Raw genomic sequence first — 19,735 nt, forward strand, 5'->3', positions numbered from 1 at the left:
CGGTTAAGCGTCTGCCTTCGGCTCAGGGCGTGATCCCGGCGTTCTGGGATCGAGCCCCACATCAGGCTCCTCCGCTGGGAACCTGCTTCTTCCTCTCCCACTCCCACTGCTTGTGTTCCCTCTCTCGCTGGCTGTGTCTCTCTCTGTCAAATAAATAAATAAAATCTTAAAAAAAAACAGTAAATAACAAAATGTAGCAGCTAGAGAAGCTGTGTGGACAGGAAGAAGAGGAAAATACGGGCTTTGATAAGTAGGTAGTAGTCTTTGCCAAATCAAATTAGCAATTTGATTTTTGATGACTATACCCAATGAGGTAAAGTTTAAAGTGAAGAAATGAGAACTGTTGTGCAAATAAATTATGTAAAGAAATATTTTGGAGAGCAAACTGCAAAGATGGATCAAGTGTTTTAAAATTGTTTAAACTCCTGGATCCACTAATTTAATATTTATGAATTTTTCTCAAGAATACAAACTAATGGAAAATTTTGCACAAGTTGTTCATAGCAGCATTAATTTAAATAATATATTTATTATCAATTATAAAAGATACATGTTTACAATAGCCAAAATAAATTAGCATTATCAATGAAACTGAGGTACATCATCATATCATAGACTGTTATGTTTATGACTTCTAATAAGTAATGGCTGAAACTTCCCAAATACTTATAGATTTTAGGCATTTTGCTAATCATTTTACATGCTTTAAGTCCTCAGTCACCTGATGAGATACTTTCTTGATCTCATTTCAAAGGTGAAAAAACTGAACTTCAGCAAGGCTAAGTGTTTTGCTGAGGACCTATGGTTTAATCTTTGTTGGTTGCTCAGAAAATCCATCCTCTTTTCTTGCTTACTAACAGGTCTCCAATTTCGTTTGAGTTTACAATGAGCTCAGCGGAAAATACTGAGCCACCAGACTAACACAATTGAGGCTGGCCACATGACTAATTATGGCCAATTCAATTTAAGCAGAGATTGCTGTTCTAAAGGAAGACTCAATAGAATTAGCCTTTTCAGCCCTTTGACCCTCATCTTTCCCCTTTTCTTCTCCCAAAGGGGCAGGTGAAGCATGTATGTGTAGTAGTCATCTTGTAACCATGGCTGAAAACCACAAGCTAAGAATGGCAGGACAGGAGGCTAGGAGAAGCCTGGACCTTGAGGAGATTCTTGAGGACTGCACCAGCCCATGTTTGCGTAAGTCCCTTAACTGTGTTTGATTAAGTCACAGAAGTTACATTGTTAGTAAGTGCAGCCAAATGCAATTCTGTTTGATGCAGCCGATCAGTGGAAAAATCAACACTTAAGCTCAGATCTATTTGACCCAGAGACCTTTTAAGTACTAGTATATACTGATTTTTTGTTTTTTTCTCTAATGTTAACTTTAAAAAATAAGATTTTAAAACTGTATATATATGTTTGATATCAATTATATTAATAGGCCTAGAAAGAATACTGGAAGAGGCCAAAATTTTAATAATGGCTATCTCTGGGTGGCAGGGCTACGAGGGTTAATTTTAAAAATAACTTCATAAGGAGATTTTGTCATTATAAATGTAATTCGTGCTTATTGTGGATAATTTGCAATTTGAAGGACAGAACAAAGGAAAATGTAAAATGTACTACCTTACAATTTTCCCTACATTTATATTTTTAAATTGTATATTCTATTTTGTATCCTGCTGTTTTTACTTACTATATAAGCATTTCTCATTGTTATCAAGTATTTTAGAAATACCATGTTAATGGCTGCCTGTTATTCCAGCATGTGGATGAGTACAAATTGTTTCAACATTCTTTAGTTGAAAATTTTAAACTCATTAAAATTTTCAATAATAGAAATAGTGCTCTGGGAACACCTAAGTTTGTAAATCTTTGTCTGTTTCACTGACAGTTTTCTTAAGGAGGACTTCTGAGAATTTTGTTGTTGTTACTGTCAGGAACTTTTTAATAGGTGCTTCAGAAATATTGCAAAAATACTGGTACCAGGTGTGTCTGAGGTTTCCATCATTTGGACGCCTTGAGAGTGTCCTCTTGCCTTTATTCACCTCCAGCTGATTACTTGCACACAATTCGTTAAGTGGATTTCCAGAGTATGTTATTTTATGTTAATTAAAATATCCCTTGGAAAATGGTGAGGGATTGAACCAAAAATGCTTATAATTTGTACATAAGGGAATCAAAGGGAAGTGACAGCGCTGAAATTTCTCCCACTTTTGGTAGGAGTTGTCAGCCATATTATAAGGTAATTCAAAGATGCCATAATAATGGGGCGCCTGGGTAGCACAGTCGTTAAGCGTCTGCCTTCGGCTCAGGGCGTGATCCCTGCGTTGCGGGATCGAGTCCCACATCGGGCTCCTCCACTGGGAGCCTGCTTCTTCCTCTCCCTCTCCCCTGCTGTCTTCCCTCTCCCCTGCTGTCTTCCCTCTCTCGCTGTCTCTCTGTCACATAAATAAATAAAATCTTAGAAACAAAAAAACAAAAAAACAAAGATGCCATAATAACAGAGTAAGAAGGCGTTAAGAATAGAAGATTTTCATCCATCATTAACAGCTAAGCTTTCCCTAAATATGTATTTTCCTTAAAATAGCCGATGAAAGTGAAAGATATATATGAATGTAAATAAATGAATATTTCTACATTGAGCTTGTATTTTTAAAAATTTTTTAATTAATGAGGTGCATGGTCAAAAGTCAAGGAAGCAGTTTTTAAAATTAAGTAATTTATATTATTGGTTCTAATTTTTAAGATAGTAATTCCTTTCAAAAAAACAAATAGATTCCAATGACTTAAAAATAATTACTTATTCAAAAAGCCAAATCATAAATCGACAATATATGTTCAATATATGTGTGTTAAAGTGAGCCGATATTTGATATGGCCAATATAGGCAGTATATATTTCATGTATCTACATTTTTGACACTTACCCATTTTTTTAAATTGTACTTCAGTTGCACAGAATTAAACATAACCTATTATGTTCTCTCATTATAAGTCTATGCATGTCCTATATTTTAGTTATTATTTGTTAGTTATTTTAAGTAGTAAAATAAACACTTATGAACCCAGCACCCAAAACAAAAGCTAGAAACTGGACAATAATCTTGTATATGATATTCTCCAACAACCCATTCCCTTGCCCTCCCATGGTTTCATTTTCATCAGTATGTCAATAGACTTTTCATATTTTGTTTTATTTCTTTTTTTAAAGATTTTATTTATTTATTTATTTGAGAGAGCACAAGAAGGGGGGAGGAGCAGCAGGCAGAGCGAGAAGCAGACTCCCCACTGGGTGGGGAGCCCGATGTAGGACTCAATCCCAGGACCCTGGGATCACGACAGAGCTGAAGGCAGATGCTTAACTGACTGAGCCACCCAGGCACCCCGTATTTTTTTTATAAACAGTGTCTCCATGTTTTCAAATTTTGAAAACCATTTTTAATCTTCATATTAGTTTTCAAATGAATAGTTTGGTTGTTTCAAATTGAAATGGTGAAGTTTTTTTTTTTTTTTTTCTGTTTTATGATGTCATATTTGAAGTCCAATCCAAGTAAATAGTCACGAATGTGTTGAACAGGTTTTTGAGGCTTTGTAATGCAAATCATCCAAATGGTGTCCTTTCAGCTCTAGCACGTTTGAAATTTCCATGAATCTTCCCATTGGATCTAAGGCAGTAAAAGTCATAAAGGGCTTATAACAATAATAGGCTTGTTTTAATTAAGTTTGGTAAATATTAAGCACCTAGGAAGCAGGATGCTTAGGGTTTGGCATTAGTGGTGGTGATGGTGGTGGTGACTCAAAATGACTAGGCTAATGGCTTCTTACTAAGGAGTTTAAATACTAAGAGAGAACCTAGAAACAGAACCACATACATATGGAAACTAAACATATGAGAGATTAGGTCAATGGGAAAAGATGGGTTATTCAATATGTGGTATTGAGATAATTATTATTGACATAATTACTAAATAATTGAGATTATTATTTAATAATAGAAATGATAGGAATTTTTATATGTAAAAAAATAAAATTGCATCTATATATCACACCGATAAAAAAATTAATAGAGGAGAAACACACATGTGATCCAAGAGCAGATGACAACGACATGGAAAATGTGACATTTGAAGTGGACCTTCAAGGCTGAGTGGGATTAAAATAGGTCTAAGAGATGGAGGTGGAAATATGGGAGGAGTTTTTCCAAAAGGTTATTTTCAAGCAGGATGATTAGTTTATCCTGGTTGTTTCGTGCTTTCTGGTTCTAGCACTGAAAGTTCCATGTCATGGGAAAAGGACAAATCAGGACAGTGTTCACTTACAAAGGGAGAAGTGGTAGCCGTACTTTCCCTACTATTCCTCCCAGTTTCCTAAACCAAGAAGCAAACACACAGAGTCCCGTAAACCCAGACAAGAGATGTCGGCTTTAGGAAACTGAACTCAGCCGTTCCTGGCTCTACCACCTTCTCTAAGAAGGGAGGTTTAAGATTTCACAGTTCTTTGTCCTTCTCTGTTGCCTCCAGCAGCACTCCTGTTGAAGCTTACTCTGGCTTCAAACTCTCCCACTGCTAAGATGTCAGATTGGAGCCATTCTCCGATGACTACCTCCCATTCTCTTTGGAGCACGTCATCCATCTCTGCTTGTGTTGTTTTGTATCCATCTCTGCCTGTTACTACCCATGTGCACTTAAGCCATAGAGTTAACTTCTCTGAATTTGTTTACTCTGCTGGAAAATGGGAGTTGATAATTGCCTCCTATTTCATAGGGTCTTTGTGGAAGTAAATGAGATCACTCATGAAATAAGTGTTTTAAAAAAGGAGCAAGTTCCAGAATTGTATGTTCAGTGTGATCATACTTTTGTTTAAAACAAACAAACAAACATACATCGAGCGTATTTTTGTGTATTAGTTTATAAATGCAGTGAAAAGAAGAAAACCAAGCTCTTAACAATGGTTACATTTCAGAAAGGGTATGAGAAAGGGGAGACATGTTAAGTAAATGATCTCCACATTCTGTCTTTGAATTTTGTGAATATTCTAAAATAAACTTAGGTTATATTTTAATTAAAATATAAATGAAATCAGTACAAAAAGGAACAAACATAAAGACTTCACGGGGGAGTTGGCACTTGAGTGAGTCTTAATGACTACATGCTCCTTATGTGGAAGAGAGAGAAGGGTTTCCCAGCACACAGAGTAGTGGCAGTCACAGAACTGATAGGGCATTGCTGCCAGAACCCTACAGAAGTCCTGAATGCTGAGGGGATGCTTGTGAACAGAAATGCAGGTGGCAGGTCACAAGACAGGAGGCTGGAGAGTTGGCCAGGTCTGAATCCGGGTGTCTTTTGAATGCCATCCTCAGGAATCTGAACTTTATCTTCACAGTAATGGGAAAGCACCAAGGGGTAATACAAATGGGAAAAAATAATAGAAACTGCATTTTAGAATGCTTCTGTGTTGAGGATTGGGGGTGGGTGGGCAAGACTGTAGATTTGAAGAGGAAATCAGAAACTTCTAGTAGTCACAAGAAAAGATGACAAAGGCCTGGCTTATCACCTGACACCAAATAATATCTGTCATTTTTATGCTATAACTAATATAAATAGCTAGTATTTATTGAGATATTCGTTTATAGTTCATATTTATTTAGCCAAGCTTAAATTGGATAAAATTATAAACGGCTATGTCATTTACTTCCCATAAAAGCTCTGTAAGATGGGCACTATTAATATTACTAATATGTAAATGAGGAGACCAGAATTTAAAGGGGTTAAGATACTTGCCCAAGCATACGTTAGATAATAAATGGTGTGGCTAGGATCTGAATCCACAGTTTGCTTTCTTGGACACACTTTGAAATAGTCATAAACCCTTAAAAGGGTCCTCAGTATGAGAAAAATTGCACTAGATGGAATTAAACAGGCATGGAAGAATTTCTTTAAGGCTCTTATAATAGGGGAGAGAGACCGATCTCAACTCCACTGAAACCAAAAGCAGAGGGTTTTTAAGTGCTGAGGTAAGCCAGTGAAAAAAACTGCTGAGGAATGTTAGGGGGAAGGTTGGTCAGTGTGATTAGGTAATCTGTGTTTGGTAATTGTTGCTTATTTAAGTTAGGCTCCCACCTTCTCACCAGAGACTGAGAGAGAGAGGTGCTATGTCCCTTGATGTTTACATTTCAGTGTGATGATTCTCAGGTCCTTGAGAAAGGACATTACTGGGTTGTAAAATTGGCAAAGTCTGGGAGAAGATTTGTATCTCGAAGATGCAAAGAAAGAACTTAAAATTTCAAGTTTGCTAAACTGAATGCTCTAAAGAAGGGAGATTGAGAACCTAGAGTCAAGAAGAAGCCTGTCTAAAGTTAGTCAAGCTGAGGGGAACATTAACCTCTTCTTTATCATCAGTTGTTCTCAAGTATGGGATGCAGTACAGTTCAGTGTGTTAGTCCTCATTCTCCTAAGGAAATCCAGGAGAATGTCATGTAAGGCATAGTTATACATAATCCATTTTAAATTATATATATGGGTATATTTTAAAAGTTAACACATGAATATATCTATATTGAACAACATAATACACAACTTTAAAGTAAACAAAGGGAACCAAATGACTTTATAGCAACAAAGATAATAGTCAATATTTATTCAATATTTATTATGTACCAGACATGAAGCTTAAGTATTTCTCATATATTCCTAAGAACAATCCTGGGACGTAGGTGCAATAATTACCTTCATTTTATGGATGAGGAAACAAGTTCGTAGAAGGGCATACAATTTATAAATGGTCTGTCTGAACTCTTAGTAGGAATAGCTACCCAATTTGTGAGAACCCAATGTGAGATGAAAATGTGGGGCCCCTTGTTCAAAAATTATTGTGCTTCAAAAGGCAAAAGAAGGGTATTAAACCAGAGACAGGACTCTCTGTCTGACTGTGTGACTGCGCAGGTCATCAGTGCCCATGAAGCTGGCCCTGCCCTTAAGTTCGTGCTTTCAACCTTTAGGTAGGCTGCATGCCACCTCTCCTGAATAAGTTACTAAATGGGGAGGTCCCCCGGGGGGAAAGCCAGAGTTCTTAAGTGGTTATCAATTGACCTTTTTTAATGCCTGGAAAAAAGAAACTTTCTCACAGACAGGATTTGGATATTTAATCCTACCTGTATCACACGGCTTCTCAGTGGGGTATCAAAGTATTAGAAGACTTGAAACTCCCTACTGAGTTTCTGTCTGAGAATAGTAAATGCAGGCAACAAAGGAGGTTCTTAGGCACAAAGGGGAACTAGAGCTAAATACTAGCCTGTGTACTGTGGCTTCTTTTACAATATATTCTAATAGCAAGTATTACTGCATCAGATGAGAAAGAACTTGGATGACTTAGTGCAATCCTTAGATGACAAAGAACAGTAGTATACAAACAAATAAAAGAGGCCTTTGGGTTTTTTTTTTACATCATGAAAGATACAGGATAGAACTGAGGCTACTACCAGGAGAGGGGTATATTGGTACTGAATAAAGAAGTGTCTTCACTCCAAAGCACAGCATGGCTGAGGATCATTAGATGAAGAGGTATTCTAGACGACAGCGCCATTATTCCTGGAGGTGAGTACTGTCCCAAGTGGCTGTTAATATTACTACATGATGCACGATTGGGGCTTGGGTAACATTTCATTGTAAACAGCAGCAGATTCCAGTTTCATTAGAAAGGAGGTTAGTTTTCATTGTAAAAGTTCATTTTGCTTTTAATAGAGGTGGAACTAAAATGAAGCTGATCATGTACCAAATATAATATCTAGTGTGAACAGGGGTAAATGTTTTGCATATGAGTTTTTTTCATTTGTAGGTTTCCAACATCGGCTCCTTGAAATGATTAGATGAATTCTATAATTAAAAATGGGCGTTGGGGATAGACAAGAGGACATTTTCAGAGTGATGCATGTTCACTGTTGTTTGGCATTTTGCATCATTTTTTAAAAAGTGGTCTGTCTTCTGAATGTATTAACTAAATGCTAAGAAGACTTCTTGCATATCACTTTGAGCCTTTGTCTTAAGTATAATTTATTTTTCTTCCAAAACAAGCAACTCTATTATGTACTGTAGTTTTTTCAGTAACTTTATTAAGATATAATTGACATATAATAAGCTGCACATATCAGAAGTATAGAATATAAGTTTTGAAATATGTGTTCATCCATTAAAATAACAAAACCAAGATCATGAACATATCCCTCGCTCCTCAAAATTTCCTTGGGCTACTTGGTAATCTGTCGTTTGCCTACCTGGTTCCCCAGGCAACCACTGATCTGCTTTCTGCCACTACAGATTAGTTTGTGTATTTTTTAGTATTTTATATGAATGGAATCATACAGCATATACTCCTTCACTAAGCATACTTTTGAAATTCATCCACATTGTAGCACACATCAATAATTCCTTCCCTTTCATTGCTGAATAGCGTGTCATCATATGAGCATACCACATTTGCTTATCTGCTCACCTGGGGATGGTGATTGGTGTTGTTTCCGGTTTGGGGCTATCACAAATAAGGCTGATATGAACATCTGCATGTAGATCTTTTTATTTATTTATTTTTTTTAGTGGTAAAAGTCTTTTTTTAAAAAAGATTTTATTTATTTATTTGGCAGAGAGAGCAAGAGAGCATAGCAAGGGGAGCTATAGAAGGAGAGGGAGAAGCAGGCTTCCAGCTGAGCAGGGAGCTGGATGCGGGGCTCGATCTCAGGACCCTGGGATCATGACCTGAGCCAAAGGCAGACGCTAAACCATCTGAGCCACCCAGGCATCCCTGCATATAGATCTTTGATGGATGGGTATGTTTACACCCTGAGGAATATGTAGGGTAGAATGAATGGATCATTTGATAGATATATATTTAAAATTTTAAGAAACTACCAAACTATTTACCAAAGTGGTTGAACCATTTTATATTTCAACAAGCAGTGTGAGAGTACGAGGGCGCTGCACATCCTTGCCAATGTTTGTAGTCAGTGTAGTTTCTATTATATAAATGCTAGTATTTTAATATTCACGTCAGATAATATGCATTAATAATGAAGATAGCCTAATATACCCCTTTCCTGTGGCAGTGGCCTCAGTTCTATTCTATAGCTTTCTCTTTAATGATGGTAAAAAAAACCCCTCTTTTATTTGTTTGTATTACTGATGTTCTTTGTCATCTAAGTATTGCACTATGTCATCCAAGTTCATTCTTATCTGATGCAGTAATACTTGCTATTAGAATATATTGTGAAAGGGGTGCCTGGGTGGCTCAGTTGGTTAAGCCTCTCCCTTCAGCTCAAGTCATAGTCCCAGGGGCCTGGGATCGAGTCCCACATTGGGCTCCCTACTCAGTAGGGAGTCTGCTTCTCCCTCTCCCTCTGCTGCTCCCTCTGCTTGTGCTCTCTCTGTCTCTCTCAAAATAAATAAATATAATCTTTTTAAAAAAATATATTGTGAAAGAAACCATAGTACATAGGCTAGATGATAAAGCTCAATTCGTCTGAAGAGGTTGGAGAGCAGAGGCAAATATATTTCAAAAGCATCTTGAGAAATCTTTCAGCTTTCTGTTAATTTTCTCATCGCTATCAGTATCTATAATACTTGAAGTTTAAGTAGATGTTATTTAATGGTAGAACCATAACTTCTATTTATGTATGAATATAAAAAAGTTACAAATAAATTCATCAGAGCTATCGATGAAGGTCAAGATGGAAACAAATTAGAGGAAGTGCAACTTCTCACAAAATAGGAATATAACTGGGGTGGTTCTAATGCATCAGCTGAATGAGAAGTATCTATGTTATAAGGACATTCGTCGTTAGGTTAGGGTAGCATTTTTTTCTCTTATATATATTTGTATTGGACTCAAAACAATGTAGCGTAGTTTGAGTCACTAGGCAGACCAATAATTTTGGTTCAGTTTCTATCAGAAGATAGAATGTGCTTTGGTGAAGATATAAAGTAAATATCATCTCATTTCGAAACTTGCAAAAGATAAGGGTAGCACTTGTGGGATCAGAAACCAGCTGGTGCATTTTCTTTACTGGTCGATCTGAGCAACACATCAGTCAACTCATGCGTAGCTCCCAGTGGATGGTATTCTCAATCCAACTCTGGGCTCATCCCTTACTATGCAAGGTAACTAAAGATGAACAGTGTCAGTCTGGTGTCTTTGCGCAGTGGCGAAGAGGTGACAGGCCCATCTTTCTTTAACTTCCCTGGGTGCTGTTAGCAGTTAGTAGGTGATATATACCTACCTGACTCCCTTTTTGTAATAAATTGAATTGCATGATAAAATCCCATTCCTAATTTATTTCAACATGATTATAGAATATAGTAATAGACTCATGTGATGTTACAGTTGGCAGAGATCTCAATACCTCCTAAGACAGTCTGCTGTACTCGAAGAGTGGCTAATAGATAGAAGATGCTTCCTGTTTTATGAGTAGAAATTTACCTTCTAACCGTTTCTTTCAATCTAATGAAGATTCCCTACTGCTAAAGAAGAGACTTAAAGAAGGGTGTGGAAATACCATGAAAAGAGTGAGTTTGAATCATAGTTCCACCAGTTACTTTACTTTGCAAGTCCCAGATAATATTTATCTTTTCAAACCTCTGTTTCTTTATCTTATGAAATGGAGATAAAAATCACATCTGAAAGTTGTTCAAATGCTAAATGAAATTATTATAATACACAGTCCCTAATTGCTAACTACTGATTCCAACTATAAGTGCCATTATTCTCCCCAGTGAACCTGATAACCTAGCTTAAGTTAGAAAGGTCAGGCTTTATCTTGGCAAAAACTGTTACTGCTGATATCATTTGATCATGAATCATTTTTAGAAGTTTCCCACATTGAGACTTTTAATGAGAATTGAGTGTTAAAATTTGAGTGCTTCCAAAATGATCTCTGTGAAGTTATTGTGTTCATCAGTTCCTTTTTAGTTTTTAATTTCTAAAATTGCAAAGAATCTCTAAGTAAGAGCTATTGTATATAAAAAAAACAACAACCCAGGAATGTTACACGAGGGCATATTAAATATTTCCACCCTCTTGTGGGTACAGTGGTCTAGCCACAGTTGCTTCAGTGGCTGTCGACCTACCTGCCTACCTCCCTACCACCAGGAGATTCACCTCTCACTGTACTTGGTCACAAATCAGCCATATGCCAGACAGATATTCCCAGTGGAATCGACAATAAATACCATTAAATCCTAATAGTGTTGACTATATGGGAACTGGAGTAAACTCATCAAATTCAGTGAGCTAATGAGTGGATATGTGTTTCCCTGTCTGGTGCAATAGTGCCCATGTGTGAAACACCCAAAGTCTCACTGCGTGCCTGCTGTCAGAATCTATTGACAACACGCTTAATCACTGAGTCCTCTACATTTGGGAAACTTCGCTCCTTTTCTCTGGTATTTTATAAAATATATCTTACTCCTACCTTTCAAGCCCTCCACAAAGCTGTCAATTTTCTGATATGTGCTCCTTCCTCGGAATGTCTACATTTCTGATGGTACCCAGTAACTCAGAAATGAAGTATAGCTAACATGCTACCGAGTGCTTTCAACTTAACCAATCTGGTTTTATAAATTTTTAAGTTGTCAATTTTTAAAAATGTTTCTTACTATAATTAAAATTGCCGGTTGCCAGAGGACAAAGTGAAAGTCTTAGGCAAAATAAAAGCAGCAACATACAAAATTTGTATTTTAAAAATCCAGATAATGTAAATTGTTCACAAATAATGATCATCATAAAAATTAACATTCTTTATTTTTCTCCCTCTACCTCTTGATTAGCCACTTTAAGAATTATTAGCCACCAATAAGAATTCTTTATAAAGTATTCTATGACTCCCTTTATCCACTGACAGGTCATTCATTTGAAAGGCAAACTCTTTTAAGCAAAGCTGTGTTTTCTCTGGATGAAATGAGAACATTTTTTTCTCAGTACCTTAGTGTACTGCTCTGTATATTAACTCTAAACAAAACACTGCCACCACACCACCTATGTCAGAAAGCCCTCTCAATTCTACCTGCTGAATATTTTCTAAATGTGGCCCCTTTTGACTTCTCAACACTATTCTCCTAGTCCACTCTACATTCTTTCTCACCTGAACTGCCTTTGTCATCTCTCACCTGGTCTCTTGGCTTCCTCTCAGGCTCTCCAAACACTCTGTCCTTTACCTTGTAGCCAGAAGAACAATTTAATATGTAAATCTGATGATGGATTGCCCTGATTAAAACTTTCTAGTCACTTCCCATTACCCTCGGAGTACAATGCAAACTCTTACTTTTACCTCCTAAACCCCGAACAATCTGTTTTCTGCCCCCCTTTGGGAGCTCTGCCCCCAGCATTTTGCCTCACTCATAGCCATCCAGACATATTAACCTTTCTGGAGTAAACCCAGTGCATATCTACCCCAGGCTCTGGCATCTGTTTTTCTAGTGCTTTGTTTTGCTGGCTTTGCTACCTGCATGTGGAAAAGTAGTCCTCATCCCCATCATTCTCTCTCCTCCCATTCTGCTTTAATTTCATTCTAGAACTTTTTATTCTCATTATCTAGAATTATATTATACATTTGCATTTTTGTTTGTAGTCTGCTTTCCCAGTTAGAATAGTTCTTTATGGTGCAGTTTTTGTCTTACTGCATCCCACCCATTTCACCCCTCCTCTCTAGCTTACATTAATGCTTGCTGGGTAGAGGGTCCTCAAGAAAGATCTGCTGAATGAAAGAACAATAGAGCCCCATGTTGACTGGTAACACTAAACTTGTCACTGAGATCTCCTCTAAAGATATTCTTCTAAAAATGCTCTTGTAGATTGCAACAAAAGATGAAATGTTTATGGGTTATTAGAAAACATTTATCTTATAAGAAGTTGCTCATATGAATACGTGTTTTAAAAACAAACTTTAAATGTTCCAATAAAATCAAAATAGCATGTTTTATTCACTAAATATGGATCCCTGGGTCATCCAATCACCTCATTAATAATTGAATATCCTGTCCTAATCTGAGTCCAGTGGCTGAAATAACATGAAGAGGTAGTGTTCTTACATGCAAGGGTAATTGTACTGAAGAGAGAAGATACTCATAAACAAAGAAAATTACTAAAGATGCTTAAACAATGAATTCTATGACCTAGAAGATTTGTTATAAGAATTTACAAAATGATAAAACTGAAATCAAAGCAAGTATAGAAGAAATCAAATAGGAGTAGCTTATCTTGAACTTCATTGGGGAAGGGGCTCTTCTTGGCTAGTTTATCCCTCCTGAATACCAAAAACTGCTTAGAATGGCCATGCAGTTTCTCTAATTGTGTCTCTTTCCTTAAAACATCTCAAAGCAGTCTTTCAACAGAAAGCTTTATAAAGCTGGAATGGTAGGGGTGTGTGGAAGTTTTAACTGAAAATAACCAAGCCCACATTTGGAATAACATCTCAGCGTGTGTATAAATTCATGTTTGTGTTAGAATTTATATATATATATATATATATATATATATATATATATATATCAAGATTAGAAAGAATGGCATATTTTTAAAAACTCAATAATTTAAGATGAATCAATGACTTTATTTTTCACGTAGAAGAAATTCAGAGGTAGGCTTTCCTGAACTTCTGTGGTCACTCTGAGATTTCACTAAAAATTAGACTCCTTTGATTTTTCTCCTCTACATTTTTAGAATATTGTCCTATGTGCAAGTTGTCTCATGGTTTCAAAATAACTGTTCAGCTCCAGCCATCGTATTCACGTTCCATATAGAAGGAAGGAAGAAGGAAAAAAGTGCACAGGGATCTCTCTCTAAGTTAAAGAACTTGGCTGGAAGCTTCATGCATTGACTTTGCTGACACTTTATTGGACATCTCTCTTTTAAAGGGAAGGTGGGAAATATTGTTTTATCTGAGTACAATGGCACCGTCAATAATGCAGAGATTTCTTTAAAAGGAAAAGAGGTGAGTGGATATGGGCTAGGCAGCAAGGAGTCTCTACCACTGTACGAATAATACCAAACGAGCAAAACTATACATAAATAACTAAAGGGTGAATTCTGAGGAGGAGATTCTATGTTTTTTGTTCACTGCTGTATCTCCAGCACCTGTGTTAGTGCCTAGATCTTAATGAGTTGTTCAATCCCAGTAACTAAATGAATGAAGGAAGGAGGGAATGTCTGGTGTAACAATCGTCTTTAGTTAAGGTGTAACTAGGTAGAATGTCTCTGGAGCTGTTCGATGTAGCCATTTCCTTTTGAGTCATGTGGCTCTGTGTCATTCCATGAGCATCATCCGTGTCCCTTTTCAGGCTGATCCAATCCAGTTCATGTCAACTGCTTACCCATGTGAAATTTCATAAGCTAACAGCATGCTATTCCAAGTTTTGATTTTAAAAGTTTTGAGTATTCACCAATTATAATTCTATATAACAAGCTGTTTCTGTTTCTATTTTCTAATGCACAGGGATATGCCAATGTTGCAATTTCATACTGAGCTTCCCAATTCTGTAAGTAAGTCTTCTACTAGGGACATTTTTTAAAGGTCTTTGTTTGCTGCAGTGGCTTTGGCAAGAAGAGAACAAACTCCACCTCCTATACCCAGAAGTCTTGGGATCAGAGTTTCCTTTCCGTGTTCATTACACACCAGCAGCAAAAGTTAAATATAGTCAGCTTTCTACCTAACAATGGTTTTCCTATTTTCATGCTCCTCTGTGTTTAGGTTAAAGAAAGAGCATGTAAAACTGTCTGCTTTTGACTAGGATGGGTATAGTATTTGTACTTTGTGGGGAAATGTCCCCTAATTTTTTATACTTTTCCATCTTTTTAAACTGTTCAAGGAGTCAAAGAATGAAGTCAACTGTTGTATACATGTAATGATAAATCGTAAAGACTGAATGACACTTGCAATGGCTCAACATGTATGCTCAGTATCACATTATTATATGAGAACATTGTAACCACAGAAACTAGACTCCTTCACACACGTAACAACTTTCAAACTTTTCATGCCGTGCATTCAGATGGTAGAAAATGATGGAGAAACAGAGAGAAATGTCACTAGGAGCGGTAATAAATAAAGAATAAATGTAAGAAGGTGTGAGATAATGAAACCTATGTAAAGCAGGTCTCTTAGGCCTTAGGCATAGAGGTAGGGATAAGAAAGCAAAAGATGGCTGCAAAAAAAAAAAAAATTAAAAGAAGATCAGTAACATTGCTACTTAGTCTCAGAATTTGCTATTGATGTTATTTGTTGATGGAAAGAAAGTTTGTTTCAGGTAAACATGTGAGCACTTTTTCTACTCATTCTCTTGAGGTTAAAAAAAGGAAGAAATTGTTTACCAACTGGCAGATTAAAATACAACTTAAGTTTGATGTTTTGATGATTCTGACCTCTTGAGTCAAACCAATGGTAGATGAATGTTACCAAATAGGCATATTGTCTATAACTAGTATTTTTCCATGTAGTATATGAGTTGATTTTAGAGATAAAATTCAGTAGAATGTAAGCTCTATAGGGATAGATATTTTTAATCTACAACTTGAGCACCTAGAAGGCTACTTGGCCTATTATATGCACTCAGTGAATATTTGGTAAGTGAATAAATAAAACCAGCAAAAAAAAAGTGGCTCAATCCTTGATACCTAAAAGCAAAACATGCATTATCTGTAATGTTTATCTGAGGTTAAAAAATAAATTATCCACCTAATTAAGAAAAGCATGGATTGTGTTAACTAGAAATGAAGTCTAGAATTCAGAATTCCAACCATACCTATCATATTTACTATAGAAATAATCTAATTTTTATTTTAAGGATTCAGTAGAAAGTATTTGACAGTATCTTACATAATGTTTACCACGTAATAAGCACTCATAAGTTTCTCTTCCTTTTTACTTTTCTTTTTAAAAAGCAAAGTGAGTTTTTAAAAATTTTAATTTAAAAATAACTATATTCATATTATGAAGGGCTATCAATATTAGCTTGGAGTCCACATGATAAAACAGAAAACCTAGGTTTTTGCATTAGACTAACCCAAACTTCAACTTAAAAGTGGGTGGCCTTGGATAAATTGGTTGGCCTTTCCAAATTTGAACTTCCTCAACTATAAAATGTAGATGATATCTATTCTCATTAAATCACTGTGTGGATAAAATGAGATGATATATCTGAAAATTGTAACATTGTATCAGACACACAGATCTTTAGTAGATATTTTTTAATTGTAACTTGTGACCAGAGCAACATGAAGTCATTAAATCTCACATAATATTTCAGCTCATCTGTTTTTAAAACCACAGAAAACTTGTGAAGTTGCTGGAATGCAAAGATGTGATGTTATATAACATTGTTTAACCAATAGTTCTTTATTTTAGAAAGAAGGAATTTTGAAGGCTAAAGCCCTAAGTTTGACCCAAAACTCACAGTAATTCTCTGATAGGCAAATAATGAATGACTTGAGAAGTTCAGCACTATTTTACATGGCCACAAAGCAAAAGATGATCAAACAGTGACAACAGAAAAAAATGGTGTGTGGTGAATAATCTTACTGCAGAAAATTTTCTCAAGGCATTTGACTTTCAAGAGAACATATGACCTATCAGATTCATTGAACCAGTCAATGACTGCCTTATTTCAAGTCAATCAAAAGTGATGTGTTTATAGTGCCAGAAATTATGCCTAGAAAGTATTCAACATTTCATATTGAGTCACTCATGTTTTCCTGGTATATATTCACATTGATAAACTGATTACATGAAATACACACGTATACTTAACAAAACTTTTTCAGAAAATGAATGGTTCAGTGAAACATTATTGTTAATTTGACACTTCACACTTAACCCATGTTTTCCATTTTAAACCAAAAAAAGGCAAGAGAGTAATAAAATATTCATTAACTCCACTGAAGCCCATTTATAGCAGATGGTCTCTGGAGGGTAAATTTCAAAACATTTGCTAGGGAACACTGTGCAAAATGTGCAGTTGTCCCGACACAGCAACTAGTGTGAAGAACAGCAAATGCAATAGTTGTTAATAGTAAGGGAGTATTTGAATCACAATGCAGATACCTTTTGTCATTTAGACTGAGGAAAGGATGAGTCACATTTGCTGTTGCTTTTCATTTGGGGGATTTTTGGATAGTAAAAAAGCACAAGGTACGTCCATAGTCTCATCAATATTATGGTAATTCCTAAAAATTCTTTATAAATCTTCTTTCAGTATTCTTTAAGGTCTTAGAGAATTAAAGTATTCGGGAACATATGGCCATGGTAAGCACCCACAGGTATTGCAGGGTGGAAGGAAGGAAAGGAAGGAGGAATATTATATATACATAGATGAATGAATGAAGGAATGAATGAATGGGTGCATGGATAGATAAAGACAGATTGATAGGTGGATATTAAAAATATCAGAAGCACACACGTGCTAACCACCCACCTTGGCATTTGCACCTTACTGGCCTGGAGTCGGTGCATGTAGGATGTTTTTTTCACCCTTACTAGGGCCCTCCTTGAGAGCCTGTTTGTGCCTAGTGTCCTGTGCACACACCTTGCAAGCAATGGAGCCATGAATCTGACTTCCAGGTATGAGTTGAATAGATCACAGCAGTTACCATTGCTGCTGAGACAGCTGCAGTTCATTATCTAGCCTACAAAAGATTTTATGTTAAAGATCATTGGGACAAATCTGTGGTAAACCTTCACATCCAGAAAGACAACCCCAAGATAGTACATGCATTTGACATGGAGGACTTGGGAGAAAAAGCTGTGTACTGCCATTGTTTGAGGTCCAGAAAGTTCCCATTCTGTGATGGGTCTCACACAAAACAAAATGAAGAGATTGTAGACAACGTGGGACCTCTGATCATTAAGAAAAAAAGGAAACTTAAATGGACAGTTTTGATGCTGTAAACCAATGTGTCATGATATTACCTGATTGATTAATTAGAATGGCTGCAGCTTCTGTCTAATTCACCTGCCCAGGGTTCTAGATGTAGTATATTGCAAACTGCAGCTTTCATATTCACAGTATTTGTCTTATTTTTGATCCATCATGGTGCACATTTGTTTAAACAAAAAAAAAAAGAAAAAAAATTTCAGGAGCACAAAATGATAAAAATGCTAATCAGCTATCCAACAAAAGATGAATATGCTCTGAATATCCTGGAAACAAATATAAGTAGAAAATATCTTAGGATATAAGTGGACATTCTGCTTTGTCCAATTGCCTATACCCAGATTTTTCAAACTTTGACTTTGTGTATGTTACTGACTTCCTCTATTAGACACTTTGAAATTACACTGTTCTTCTTTCAAAAATTTGTACAGCAAAGGAAACAATCAACAAAACAAAGAGGCAACCCACGGAATGGGAGAAGATATTTGCAAATGACACTACAGATAAAGGGCTGGTATCCAATATCTATAAAGAACTTCTCAAACTCAACACCCAAGAAACAAATAATCAAATAAAAAAAATGGGCAGAAGATACTAACAGACATTTTTCAAATGAAGACATATGAATGGCTAACAGACACATGAAAAAATGGTCAACATCATTAGCCATCAGGGAAATTCAAATCAAAACCACACTGAGATACCACCTTACACCAGTTAGAATGGCAAAAATTGACAAGGCAAGAAACAACAAATGTTGGAGAGGATGTGGAGAAAGGGGATCCCTCTTACACTGTTGGTGGGAATGCAAGGTGGTACAGCCACTTTGGAGAACAGTGTGGAGGTCCCTCAAAAAGTTAAAAATAGAGCTACCCTATGACCCAGCAATTGCACTACTGGGTATTTACCCCAAAGATAGATGTAGTGAAAAAAAGGGCCAGATGCACCCCAATGTTCATAGCAGCAATGTCCACAATAGCCAAACTGTGAAAGGAGCGAAGATGCCCTTCAACGGACAATGGATAAAGAAGATGTGATCCATATATACAAAGGAATACTACTCAGCCATCAGAAAGGATGATTACCCAACATTTGCAGCAACATGGACGGGAGTGGAGGAGTTTATGCTAAGTGAAATAAGTCAAGCAGAGAAAGACACGTATCATATGGTTTCACTTATTTGTGGAATGTAAGGAATAGCAGGGAGATTGTTAGGAGAAGAAAGGGAAAAATGATGGGGGGGGGAACAGAGGAGGAGATGAACCATGAGAGACTATGGACTCGGGGAAACAAACTGAGGGTTTTAGGGGGGAGGTTTTTAGGGGGGATGGGCTAGCCCAGTGAAGTGTATTAAGGAGGGCACGTATTGCATGGAGCACTGGGTGTTATAAGTGAACAGTGAATCATGGAACACTACATCAAAAGCTAATGATGTACTGTATGGTGACTAACATATCATAATAAAAAAAATAAAAAATAAAAAAATAAACCTCAAAAAATTTGTAAAGATGTATTTTTGTAATTCATTTCAAACCATTTTTAATAGTGAAAAGTTTGGCAAAATCTTATTTTGGCTAATGCATGTTGAGTTATTCAATGTCTTTAAAATTTTTAATTGTGGTTAAAAAACACTTAACATAAAATTGACCATAGTGTACGGTTCAGTAGTGTTAAGTATACTCATGTTGCTTGTGCAGTGCAACGGAGCCCTAGAACCCTATCATCTTGCAAAACTGAATCTATTGCCATTGAACAAAAATACTCCCAGGCACCTGGGTGAATCAGCTGGTTAGGCGACTGCCTTCGGCTCAGGTCATGATCCCCGAGTCC

At 36.4% G+C, this 19,735-nt stretch overlaps 1 pseudogene; it reads left to right on the top strand.

The window, feature by feature from the left end:
- The first annotated feature begins 1,097 nt into the window (after window positions 1-1,097).
- On the top strand, window positions 1,098-17,919 carry LOC148110050 (CDGSH iron-sulfur domain-containing protein 1-like; annotated as a pseudogene).
- Window positions 17,920-19,735: the final 1,816 nt, after the last annotated feature.

This window comes from Ursus americanus, chromosome 5, assembly GCF_024610735.1.
Source record: "Ursus americanus isolate L20-20 chromosome 5, mUrsAme1.1.p, whole genome shotgun sequence".
In the NCBI taxonomy this organism is placed as follows: Eukaryota; Metazoa; Chordata; class Mammalia; order Carnivora; family Ursidae; genus Ursus; species Ursus americanus.